This window comes from Protopterus annectens, chromosome 10.part0 (genome assembly GCF_019279795.1).
Source record: "Protopterus annectens isolate FY-2018-M chromosome 10.part0, PAN1.0, whole genome shotgun sequence".
Lineage (NCBI taxonomy): Eukaryota > Metazoa > Chordata > Ceratodontiformes > Protopteridae > Protopterus > Protopterus annectens.
In genome coordinates this window covers 758,152,063-758,165,043 of record NC_056744.1, presented here as the reverse complement: position 1 = coordinate 758,165,043, position 12,981 = coordinate 758,152,063, and the positions used below count along the sequence as shown (strand labels likewise).

The window sequence follows — 12,981 nt, the reverse complement described above, 5'->3', positions numbered from 1 at the left end:
AAATGCAGCAGGATAAATAAAGTTGATTACTTTTAAGAAAAGCAAAATAGAGTAGGAGGAAACACAACAACAGTAAAATCAAATGAATAAAGTGAAAAAAAAATGTTTAAGTGCAACAAGAGAGGAGGGAAGAACCTAAGTGGGCTGACCTTCTCAAATTTTCTCTATATATTAAGCAGATGAACACTAGACTCAGAATATGATCTCACTGTACTCAGTTAAGTGAGCAAATGAGATGGACCCAGGAGGAGTGTTCTAATACAGATTTACAGGAGGGGCGGGCAATTCCAGAGCCACCAACACTAATACCAACACAAGAACAGGGAGGCTGGGTGGGGAAATAACTGCAGAGAGACACACAACACACTGTTCAGAAACACACAATTTGGAAACAGAAAAAAAATGAAAATACAGTACTTTTAAAACTGCAAGTTTGTACTTAACAAAATACTAAAATTCACTATTGCAAGTTTTACTTAGCTTCAGCTGGTAATGCAGATGTTTGTAGCCAAGCAAGTCTTTCAGGAGTTGAGCATAAAAAAAAAAAAAAAAAAAAAAATACAAGGTGGTATGAGCAGACTGGGTTCCCAAACAAATGGTATATGCAGAAAAATATAGGAAACACCAGACCACAGCAGATAGTATCAAGTAAAACTCCAGAGTTTAATCCACGGTACAAAAATGGTGAGCACTTTCGTAGCCAGAGATACTTCAGCAGACAACTCAATAAACTCCACAAGGATTTTTTAAAAACAGCAACAGTTTATCAGTGTCAGTTCCCAATAAACAATTAGCCTGATAGCTACTACGCAGATAAAGTCTCTATATATCACTTTTATGTATTTTTATTAATTTTAATGATTTATTAGTTGATATTATATCTCTATCTAGTGTTTTTCCTTTAAATCAGTGGCTAAGCTAAACGCTCACTATATTTGTACTGTGGATTAAACTTTGGAGATTTATCTGCTGTGGTCTGGTGTTTCCTATATTTTTCTGCAAATATATATATATATATATATATATATATATATATATAGATAGATAGATAGATATATGTGTAAATATAAAAAACAACAAGTTTTAAATATTGTAATATCTCTATTTTAAAATGGGGGCTAAAGAACAACTATCATTTAACCCCGGAGGTACGATTACATTCCACCTAATTTGCCACAAAATTTCCTTGTAATTTAAATGTGCTTCAGTTATTTTACCTCGTTGGTCAAACTTAACATAATCTAAAACATAAAACTTAAAATCATGTCCCTCATTTGAATGAACATGCCTTTAAAGGCATTAGTGAATTTTGTGTTACTAGTTTGTGGCCTTTTTGAAACATGATCCTGTTCCAGTGTTTCTGTCTAAATGTGGATAAGCTGCAAACACTGGATACATTAAAGCATTTGTACCATTTCTTGTAAACAAGCCATATTTAACAGAAGCTTGACTTGTATAAATGCAGTATGATAAGGGCCTCCGTTTTACTTTAGCAGATCTTGATTCTTAACTGATCTCATATGATGTGTTCAACAGGTATATAACACTTTAGGCAAAATGACAGCAGGACTCTTGTCAGTTTTAATACTTTTTCCCCGTGTATGTCATCACTTTCTTACTTATACTAAAAATCACAGGTTTCCTTAGTTAATTGTATTTCTACACCATAGCCACTAGATGACAGGACTGCATCATTTATTCTCCACAATGTAATTGCATTTTGTTTAATATAGTAATTCTTGCTCTTCACCCAGCCAAATTAAAAAGTATAATTTTTCATTTCATTTGCTCATCTGTGTCGGAAATTGGAAAGTCATGTATCTGGTTGCTTCCAAGTGTATGAAGTAAAGGCTTCCAAATAACACCTGTGACTGGTTTGATTAAGATTTATTTATCTTAGAAGTTTTCTTACGTGTATCAAGCAAAAACTATATAATAAATATTCATAAATACAAATAAAAAAGAGGAATTGAATGCATACTGTGTATTATATGTGTTATGCCCCCACACTAACCCTTATAAATTGTGTTGTGTCTGCTGAATAACCTCTTATAGTTTTGTAAATAACATGTTTGGAAAGTATAGGTAGATAGATCAATACATAGATATGTGTGTGTGTGTGTGTGTGTGTGTGTGTGTGTGTGTGTGTGTGTGTGTGTGCTTGTGTGTCCATGTGCGTGCGTCTGTGTGCATGCATGTGCGTGTGTGAGTGTGTGCGTGTGTGTCTGTGCGTGTGTGTGTGTGTGTGTGTGTGTATGTGTGTGTGTGTGTGTGTGTGTGTGTGTGTGTGTGTGTGTGTGTGTGTGTTTCAGAAGTCAGCACAACAATCACAAAGTTATATGTGAGTTCAGCACAACAGTCAACAAGAAGTGGACGAGGCATGGGAGCAGAGCTCCACTTAGCTATCACATTACCTTAAATGCTGCATGGTCACAAGATTACAAACCTTGGAACATTCAAACATGTGAAGGAAGACACCTGAATGACTTTGTTTTTGCTGGTATTGTAAACTACAAGTTGTAGTATTTGAGCACAGAGGGAGAAGCACTGCAGGGACATTATTAAAAAGAAAATGTTATGGCGTTGGATGCTGGTGAGAGATGTTATTAATTTTACAGTAGTACTGGCAGACTGATCAACCAGATGTTGGGCAATGCTTAAGGTGAGATGGAAAGAATGGCACAGTGACAGAAGTGTCATTAATATACAGTGATGCTGGTAGTAATAAAACAGCTATTTCTGTAATATTCTCCTGGTTTGTGATCTGTATAGAGCAACTTATACTGAATAGTTTACAGTGTGGCAAATTGTTTGTGTAGGCTGTGGAAGCACACTTTTAAGCCTCTTAGCAACAAATCTAGATAAAGGATAAAAAAGTAGGAACAAAGGCCCAAAAATATGACAGATTTGAAATATTGTTCTTATAAACTTAATAAGTTGCTAGAAAAACAGCATTTCTATCGGCATACATTCCTCTGAAGGATATGAAGTCTGAAACTCAAATGTATATTATTATTTAGTGATTTCAATACTTGGTGATTTGACAGAAAACCACAAATGTTATGAGAAACAGACTAAAAGTATGAGGCAAAAATCTGGATATTCTGTGAAAATCTGGACAGTTGAGTGGTATGTCCATTCATCCAGACCCCTGTTTCCCATTTTTGCACATGGGGTGGGGTTCACTTCAACAGTGAATATCTTCCAGAGCCATGATTTACACCACCAGGTGCCTATACCTGCCATGGTCATTCTTGCACACCACACACTCACACAATCACTCACACCTATGGCCAATTTAGAGTGTGCAATCTACCTACTGCATGTCTTTGGAATGTGTGAGGAAACTGGAGTATCTGGAGGAAACCCATATGAATACAGAGAGGACATGCAGACTTCACACAGAAGGTATCCTAGATGAGAATTGAACCAGGGATCCTTTTGCTGTGAGGTAACAATGCTATCTGCTGTGCCAGTTGAGAGGTATGTGTGGACGTGAAGTAGCCATCAGATGTGGTAGCTATAACTGCTGGATGGGAGTTTGGGTTGACTAGATGAAATTATCCCTGCTGTTATGTGTTCAGTTTAAACAGTCACTTGTGAGAGGTAACATAGACTAGTTACCAGGACTATGGAGAAAAACGACTAGCTGTCTGCTGTTTGCTTATTATTTTAGTTTTGCAGGACTAATGTGATTATGTGAAATAATGTAATGTGCAGTATTTTAATGTGTGGCAACTGTTTGTAATAAAGCTGAAATACATTACATAGTCATTCTCTTTTATCGCAATCAGATATCTGAATTGCACATAGAAGTCATTACCACTGGTTGTTGAGGTTTGTCTGCATGAAAGTAACTGACCCTGTTGTCACTTGCTCAGGCTTGTCATCTCTCAAAAAACACCAAGGCTGTATAAGTGTTTTTTGACATGGGCATAGTAATCACCTTTGCTTTGAACTTCACCTAGTCTAAAATCAGTCCTGCTATTACTTGTGGGGGGGGGGGGGGCGCTCTGGAGATGATGTCATTGTTTTTTTAGCTTTCCTCATAAACCTCAGAGGTCATTATATCTTTTGTTGAGCTGGGAACAGAATGGTCATTATTTCTTTAACTTCAGTGGGTCACAACAGCAGGCATAGGAGAGTGTACTGTCTCTAGAAGTAACAAGTTGGAAATATTACTGTAATTTTTTTTTTTCCATTTTCCTCATGGTCAAATGATTGATGCATACAAAGGTGGCTATCTTTTGGAGTGGAGTAAATAAACAAGCTACCTTTTTATGTTTGACAGCAAATATACCACACCTTTCGGCCACCTAACCTGGACCGAAACACTAAAGGTAGAGGTGTGTCCATATTCATTAAGGATATCCACACCTCCAGGCTAGTTGCTCAGCATAATGCATCCGAGATTATCCAAGTGCAACTAACTCTGGGCAAGACCGCAATCCAAATTGTAGTTTGCTACAGATCCCCCAGCATGCCCCAGGATTCCCACACCTCATTTCTTAGTCCATAACACCCTAATAATGGGCAATTTCAACTACCCTACCATTAACTGGGAAAACTACTCATGCACCAACTCTTGTGCTCAACGTTTTCTAGAATTCATAAATTCCAATGCCATGGATCAACTTATCCACACCCCCATCAGGGGCAGCAATATCCTAGACCTGGTTATTACCAATATGGGCAACTGGTGCTCTACACCAGAGGTCAATTCCTCGTTGGTCAGATCCGACCATAAGCTAATCACACTAGACATCCACATCCCTCCCCCACCCCCCATTAGGGAAACCACAGTAAAAACTTTCTCCAAAGCCAACTTCACACTTCTTAAGACAGAAGTGGCAAACGTCCTGACACCCATGCTGACGGACAATAGAGGTATGACTGCTGAATCTTACACAAATGCACTTTATAAGCACTTACATGAGTGCATGGATTGTGCAATCCCTAACAGAACCAAGATGCTATCCTCCAAAAAAAGGAAGCCAATCTGGTGGTCCCCTGCCATAAACAAACTCTACAACAGAAGAAAGAAACTGTTGCAAAAAAGAGTAAAATCCCATGATTGGAGAAACTCCCTGGTCAGCTTCAGTAAGAAGCTGAGATCCCTCATAAAATCCTCCAAAGCTAGTTATAAAAACAAAATTGCCACTGACTCTAAAGACAACCACAAATCATTCTATAGCTATGTCAAGAATCTCAATGGCAACACTCAGATCTTCTCTGAGTTACAGCACAATGGCACTAAATATACAGAACCAATGGATATTGCCAACATCCTGGCAGATAAGTTCAGTGCTAACTTTACCCCTCTGTCATCCCCTAAAGGGCCCATCTCTATACCAGAAGAATGCAAAGTTCTGGTAATCACGGCTGCACAGGTAAAAAACACACTATCCAAAGCCAAGAACACAGCATTGATGGGACCTGACGACATCCCAGGCTGTGTTCTACATGAACTACAGAACGAACTGGCACCCCACCTAAGTACCATGTTCAATCATAGCCTCACCTCAGGCTATGTGCACACTGAATGGCACACAGCAGCAGTTATCCCACTCCACAAAGGGGGAGCGACCACAAACCCCAGAAACTACCGCTTCATTAGTCTAACGAGCCTGGTCTGCAAGACTATGGAGCGTATCATTATGGAACTTATAAACAATGACATTGGTAATCTCCAAACTCAGGACCCCACCCAGTTCCGGTTTGTAAAAGGCAGATCATGTCTCCTAAACCTGATAGACTTCTTTGAAGCAGTCACCAAAGCCGTAGATGAGGGTAAGGTGGTTCACACAGCCTATCTAGATCTCGCCAAGGCTTTTGACACCATCCCCCACTCTGGAATTATAGATAAACTCACTAAACTAGGTATAAATCCCTATATCACAAGATGGGTTGCCAACTGGCTCACTGACAGAACCCACACTGTGAAAGTAGCAGACTTCAAATCCAGCTTCAGACCAGTGACAAGTGGAGTACCACAGGGTTCAGTCCTGGGTCCTCTCCTGTTTGGTATCTACTTCTCTGAAGTACAGGCCAACACAGAAGGCCTTTGGCTAATGAAGTTCGCAGATGACTGCAAACTAGGAGCCATAATCAAAACTCCAAAAGATGTGGACATCCTACAAAAGGGCCTTGCTGAGACAGATGCCTGGTGTCAAAGCCATGGACTCAAGCTCAATGCCAAAAAGTGCATTGTCATTCCTTTTGGTAAAAACTCAGTAACCATGAACTACCACATAGGTGGTAGTCTACTTAACACCGAAAGTGTGATAAGAGACCTTGGGACACAGGTGGACAGTAGTCTCTCCTTTGATAATCACATCACCACAGTAGTCAGGAAATCCTTCTATGTGGCACACCTCATCACAAAAGGTTTCTCATCCAGGAAAAAAGAGGTCATTGTTCCCCTCTACTCGTCACTCATTAGACCCATTATAGAGTACAATGCCCCTTTTGGTATGTACCTCACAAGACATCTACAACAACTGGAAAGGCCACAGAAATACCTCACAAAGAGGATTACCGGCCTCAAAGAGATGCCCTATGCAGACCGTCTCAAAAAACTGCAGCTTTACTCCATTGCATATCACATACTCAGAGGCGATCTCTGCCTAACACACAAAGCTATGTCAAACCCAGAGCTTTTAGACATGCCCCACTTAAAGAAATCCCAATCCCTAAGAGCTACATGCTCTAGGGACCTAAACCTCGTCACCTCAATAAACAGAACATACTGGAGGGATAGATTCCTATCCCAGAGACTTCCCATACTCTGGAACAAACTACCTATCTATATCAAACAAAGCTCTCCATTAGCACTGTTCAAGAAAAATCTTTATGATTGGATGGGAGATAGGAAATTCACCCCGGGGATCACTTCTGTGGCTCTGCTCGACAGTGGCACAGGAAAATAATTTTCTTGGGTGGCGAAAGCCAGGGTATCTTTGGCTAGGCTTATATAGGCCCTAGGGCCAATAGCCTAGTACCTACCTATGAACCTATGAACCTATATGCTATGTATGTTCTGTTCTATGCTTTAATTTTGTCCTAGTCTGACATCAAAAGGGTACGCAGAAGATGGCTGTATTTCTTGAGCAGGAGATGAGGAGACATAAATTTGACAGCAGCAACTTAATGTATTTATGGGGAATTCAATGAAGCCTAGATGGATTAATTTTCCATGTAGGCATAGTGGCACAGAGCTTACACGGAAGTAAGAAGCTGTGCAATCCAGAAAACAGAGCTGAGGGGTGTGCATGAGTATGTCAACACAGAAGTGTTCATGGCATGCAAATCACCTCATAAGCAGGTGAATTGCATGCAAATGAGGGAGTTGAGTGATCCAGGAAGCAGATAGACAGCCGTGCAGATCCCATCTAGGTGTCAGAAGTGTGCACAGAAAAATTCCTTGTACATGAAATTAAAAAGTGAACAGGGACTGAAAAAGCCCTTTTAGAAGGTCAGAAATAGCAAAACAGACACTGATATGTGCAAACATATGCCCTGTGTGTCCAAAAAGTAATGAAACAAAATTTTAAATACATTTTTTTGAAATACCCATATTATGTTTTTGCAGTGTGCAGCAGTGCCCAAACATGCCATTATGCAGAAAAAAAAATATTTAAAAGTGTAAAAATGGAAAAAATAAAATATGTGACAATAATGCATTATAGGGCATTGCATGGAGTATGTAAAATGGTAGATGTCTGTGGTTACTAAGGAGGCAGGTCCTGGAATAGTGTAGTATCCACGTTGTGTGCACAGATCTGTATGCAAATGAGCTGGGGTTACTGAATAGAAAAAATGGGTATCCGTACCTGCAGATCAAACCCGAGCTGAGCAGAGGGGGTGTGTCCAGTGCTGCTAAACTTCAGTGCATGAGTTTAAGCTGGTTTGAGTTGTGCTGAGCATGCCAATTCATGGGGGTGTGTCTATTGACTCCTGAGCATTGTTTATACCAGTGGCGCAGGTTTGCATGCTGCTCCACAGTGCTTAGCAAGGAAATCTGTCAAAAAATGAAGAAAAAAAAAGAAATTGGCTGACAAAGCCAATCATATATATATTATTGATGACCCATGTTCTACCCAAACTGAGCCATTCCATCTCCTCGGTGATGTGCTTGGCAGGTGGAATGCATCATAGTTAGTCAATCACACAGGCTGCATCTGTAGCAGAGCACTATAAAGTATGCATACACCTTACAATTTGATTTTCCCCCATACTTTAAACTATTAGAGTACAGACTTCGGAATTTTAACTGAGAGAATGCTAGGGGCTGCTGCAGCTCTGCTATATCTGTATGTGTTGCATGCTGAGGTCAGTGTTGCTGCTGCTGCTGCTGACAATAGACCTAGACTGAGAAGGAGAAGAGTGTTCAGGTCCAGGGTAACCTTCCAGGAGCTACATGAGCTGGAGATTGTAGAGCTCTGCAGGGTGGATGTGGACATACTACAAGAACTCACCAAGCTCTGTCACCCTCAACTCAGACCCAGAGCCAACAGAGGAGAACCAATCCCAGTGGAAGCAAAGGTATGTGTAGCCCTTAAGGTACTAGCTACAGGTACTTTTCAAAGATCAGCTGGGGACATGATGGGGATCTCACAGACATCAGCATCCAGGGCACTTCACCAGTACCAGGATGCCATGCAGACACATGCCAGTGAGCACATTTATCTACTCTGCACCCCTGATGAGAGGGACCGAAGTATGTGTCTCTTCTGCCATGTAGCACAATACCCTGAGGTACTGGTTGCAATAGACTGCAATCATGTCCACATCAAAGCACCGCCCGGTGAGGAGGATAAATTCTACATCAACTGCAAGGGATATCACTCCATCAACTGCCAGGTCATGTGCAATGCCCAGGGCATTATCATGAATGTGTGTGCTGGCAGCCCTGGCAGTTATCACTACTCCCATATCTGGCATGCATCACGGCTGAACCAGATGTTTGCCAGGGGGAGCATCTCATATGGCCATCTGCTGGGGGATGCTGGCTACACACTGAAACTGTGGATGATAATACCCATCAGAAATGCACACACACCTACCGAAGAATGCCATAATAAGCTACATGAACAAACTAGGCACAGGCTCACCCCCACCTCACCAGGTGAAAAAGTGAAAAAACGATAAGAGTAGTGGTATTTCACCGGCGGCCAAAGCCTCCCACTTATTCTATACCTCTCATGTCTCTTCACAGTGCCAGACTAGATTCAAGCTCAACAGGGTATTCTTTCCCCACTGATTCCACCAAACCCGTTCCCTTGGCTGTGGTTTCGCTAGATAGTAGGTAGGGACAGTGGGAATCTCATTCATCCACGTCACTAATTAGATGACGAGGCATTTGGCTACCTTAAGAGAGTCATAGTTACGCTTGCTGTTTACCTGCGTTTCATTGAATTTCTTCACTTTGACATTCAGAGCACTGGGCAGAAATCACATCGCGTCAACACCCGTCTCGGGCCTTCGCGATGCTATGTTTTAATTAAACAGTCGGATTCCCCCAGTCCGCACCAGTTCTAAGTCAGCTGCTAGCTGCCGGACGATGCGGGACGCCAGTCGGGAACGGCACCCGCCACAGCCGGGATGATCCACAGGAAGGGTCCGGTGTGCATCCAGAGTCGCCGCCGCTGTACCCACCAGCCCCCCTGGGAGGGGGGACCATGACAAGCGCCAGTGACACCTCATCCAGCCGTGGCGTGCGCCCAGCTCCACTTCACGCCTGAGCCCGACCGACTTAGCCCTTAGAGCCAATCTTTATCCCGAAGTTACGGATCTGGCTTGCCGACTTCCCTTACCTACATTGTTCTAACATGCCAGAGGCTGTTCACCTTGGAGACCTGCTGCGGATATGGGTACTGCCTGGTGCGAGACTTAAACCCTCTCCCCCGGATTTTCAAGGGCCGACGAAAGCTCACCTGACAGCGCGGGAACCGTGAAGCTTTCCGGGGTGCGGGCCCCTCTCTTGGGGTGAACCCATTCCAGGGTGCCCTGCCCTTTACAAAGAGAAGAGAACTCTCCCAGGGGCCCTCGCTGGCTTCTCTGGGATCGTTTGCATCACCGCACTGGACGCCGTGAGGTGCCTGTCTCCGCCGATCCGGATTCGGGGATCAGAAGCTGACTCCCTTTCGATCGGCCAAGGGCGATGGAGGCCATTGCCCGTCCCTTCCGAACGGTGCTCGCCTATCTCTCAGGATCAACTAACCCATGTTCAACTGCTGTTCACATGGAATCCTTCTCCACTTCGGCCTTCAAACCTCTCGTTTGAATATTTGCTACTACCACCAAGATCTGCACCCACGGCGGCTCATCCCGGGCCCTCGCCCTGGGCTTCAGTGCCACCACGGTGGCCCTCCTACTCATCACGGCATAACCCTCTCTGCTCCCAGCGCCGGCGACGGTCAGGTATGAGCCTGACGCTCCAGCGCCATCCATTTTCTGGGCTAGTTGATTCGGCAGGTGAGTTGTTACACACTCCTTAGCGGATTCTGATTTCCATGCCCACCGTCCTGCTGTCTATGTCAGCCAACACCTTTTCCGGGGTCTGATGAGCGTCGGCATCGGGCGCCTTAACCCGGCGTTCAGTTCATCCCGCAGCGCCAGTTATGCTTACCAAAAATGGCCCACTGGGCGCTCGCATTCCACGCCTGGCTCCAAGCCAGCGAGTCGGGCTTCTTACTCATTTAAAGTTTGAGAATAGGTTGAGATCATTTCGGCCCCAAGACCTCTAATCATTCGCTTTACCAGATAAAACTACATCCGACGAGCGCCAGCTATCCTGAGGGAAACTTCAGAGGGAACCAGCTACTAGATGGTTCAATTAGTCTTTCTCCCCTCTACCCAGGTCAGATGACCGATTTGCACGTCAGGACCACTACAGACCTCCACCAGTGTTTCCTCTGGCTTCGCTCTGCCCAGGCATAGTTCACCATCTTTCGGGTCCCACCAGGTGCGCTCACGTTCCACCTCCCCGACGGGATGGGTGAGAAAGGCTGGAGGTGCGCGCCCCACGTGGGACGGGGGGATCCTGCCTCAGCCGGCGCATGCCAGCCCTCACTTTCATTGTGCCATGGGGTCTCCTGCCCACCCTTGAACTCACGCACATGTTAGACTACTTGGTCCGTGTTTCAAGACATGACGGGTGGGTCACCGACGTCGCCGCAGACCCCGGGCACCCGAGGTGAGTTCACCGGCCCAGCCGTGGGACACGGTCAGGCCACACTGAGGGCAGTCCAGCCCAGTTGACAGTCCCGCCAAGAGCCGTGGGCTCCAGGCCCCTGCCATGAGGGTGGGGGAGGGTGCGGTGGCAATCATCTCCCATGACCTTGTGGCATGTCGAGGGCTGATGCCACGGGCTGTAACACTCCCCTCTGGGGACAGAAGCCACCTTCCGTGTGGCCTTCTCGGCCGACCCAGAGCCGGTCGCGATGCACCACCTCAGAGGAAGTGCACCCGACGAAGGCCTGTATGCCCGGGGATGGTCCCCCACCCCCAGAGGGGGAGGGGGTTCTGCCTCGCCAGGGCGGCCGGAGCAGCCGCTGGGTTGAATCCTCCAGGCAGACCGTGCGGACCACACCCATTTACCTCTGAACAGTTTCACCCCCTCTTGAACTCTCTCTTTAAAGTTCTTTTCAACATTCCCTTATGGTACTTGTCTGCTATCGGTCTCATGCTGGTGTTTAGCCTTAGATGGAGTTTACCACCCACTTTGGGCTGCATTCACAAACAACCCGACTCCGGAATGACCTGATCCTGACGTGCCGGGGGCCACCACCAGCCTCACACCGTCCGGGAGCTGAGCCTTGATCACAAGGACTTGGGCCCCCTGGGCGGCACCGGGGCAATGGACTTCCATACTCCACATTTCCCTGCATCTGTCGCCTGGGTGAGGATTCGGCGCTGGGCTCCTCCCTCTTCACCCACCGAACTGAGGGAATCCTGGTTAGTTTCTTTTCCTCCGCTTAGTAATATGCTTAAATTCGGCGGGTCGCCACATCTGATCTGAGGTCGTGTTCCGAGAAGGGTCGTGGGGGGGGTGGTGGTGGGATGGCGGGGACCTCGGGGGCGGGGGTGGATGGGCAGGCCATCCTCTCGCCCCTCACCGGGAAATACCCTGCGCCTGCCACCCCCTGCGGCCAGACTGCCGGGCGGCAGGAAGAGGATGGTCAATGCAGCCCCGGCACGCGGGAACCGGGCGGGCATTGGGCTCCCACTGGGAGGGCAGCCTGGTGGCGCTACCACTGACAGCTTCTGGGGGGGGTGGGCCGAACACGCGCCTGCTCCCTCCCGTCCTCGGACTGGCTTCCCGGCTTGGGGCGGTGGGAGGACTCATCTCCTCTGTACGTGTCTCTCCCTGAGGGGATGGGCGGCCTGCCGCGGCCTCCCTCGACTCCCCAGCCACACCCTCCATGGGGGCTGGATGACCCCCTGGGGCGATGGAGGGCACGACGACCCTCAGACAGGCCTAGCCCCAGGAGAAACCCGGGGCCGCAAAGTGCGTTCGAAGTGTCAATAATCAATGTGCCCTGCAATTCACATTAGTTCTCGCAGCTAGCTGCATTGTTCATCTACGCATGAGCTGAGTGATCCACTGCTCAGAGTCATACTGCTTCTCATCCACCGGGGGGCACCGCCGCCTGCCCGGCGTCGCACCTTGAGAAGAGCAGGCGAGGTTTCACGGGCGTCGTCGTGGGTGCCCGGACCGGGGTTACTGGACCCACACCATGGGACAGCAGGGAGTCCCATGGCAGCCAGTGCGTGGCCGCACTGCCGACCTTCTAGGTCTTTGAACTGATGCCCCGCGTGGGGCGGGGCATCCTCCGCAAGTACCCGCGACCAACATTGAGCGGAGAGGACTCCATTGTGCCAGCCACGAGGGTGGCCCCATGCGGCCGGAGGGGAGGCCACCTCCACCCTGCCTGAACGGTGCCCTCTCCCTCCCCCCTGCCACACGGGGTGCCAGCC

The 12,981-nt window shown here is 46.5% G+C and overlaps 1 non-coding gene across 1 annotated transcript; it reads right to left on the bottom strand.

Moving 5' to 3' along the window:
- Nucleotides 1-12,465: 12,465 nt before the first annotated feature.
- Nucleotides 12,466-12,619, bottom strand: LOC122814535. Its single transcript, XR_006366798.1, has one exon. It is a non-coding gene; the product is annotated as a 5.8S ribosomal RNA (ribosomal RNA).
- Nucleotides 12,620-12,981: the final 362 nt, after the last annotated feature.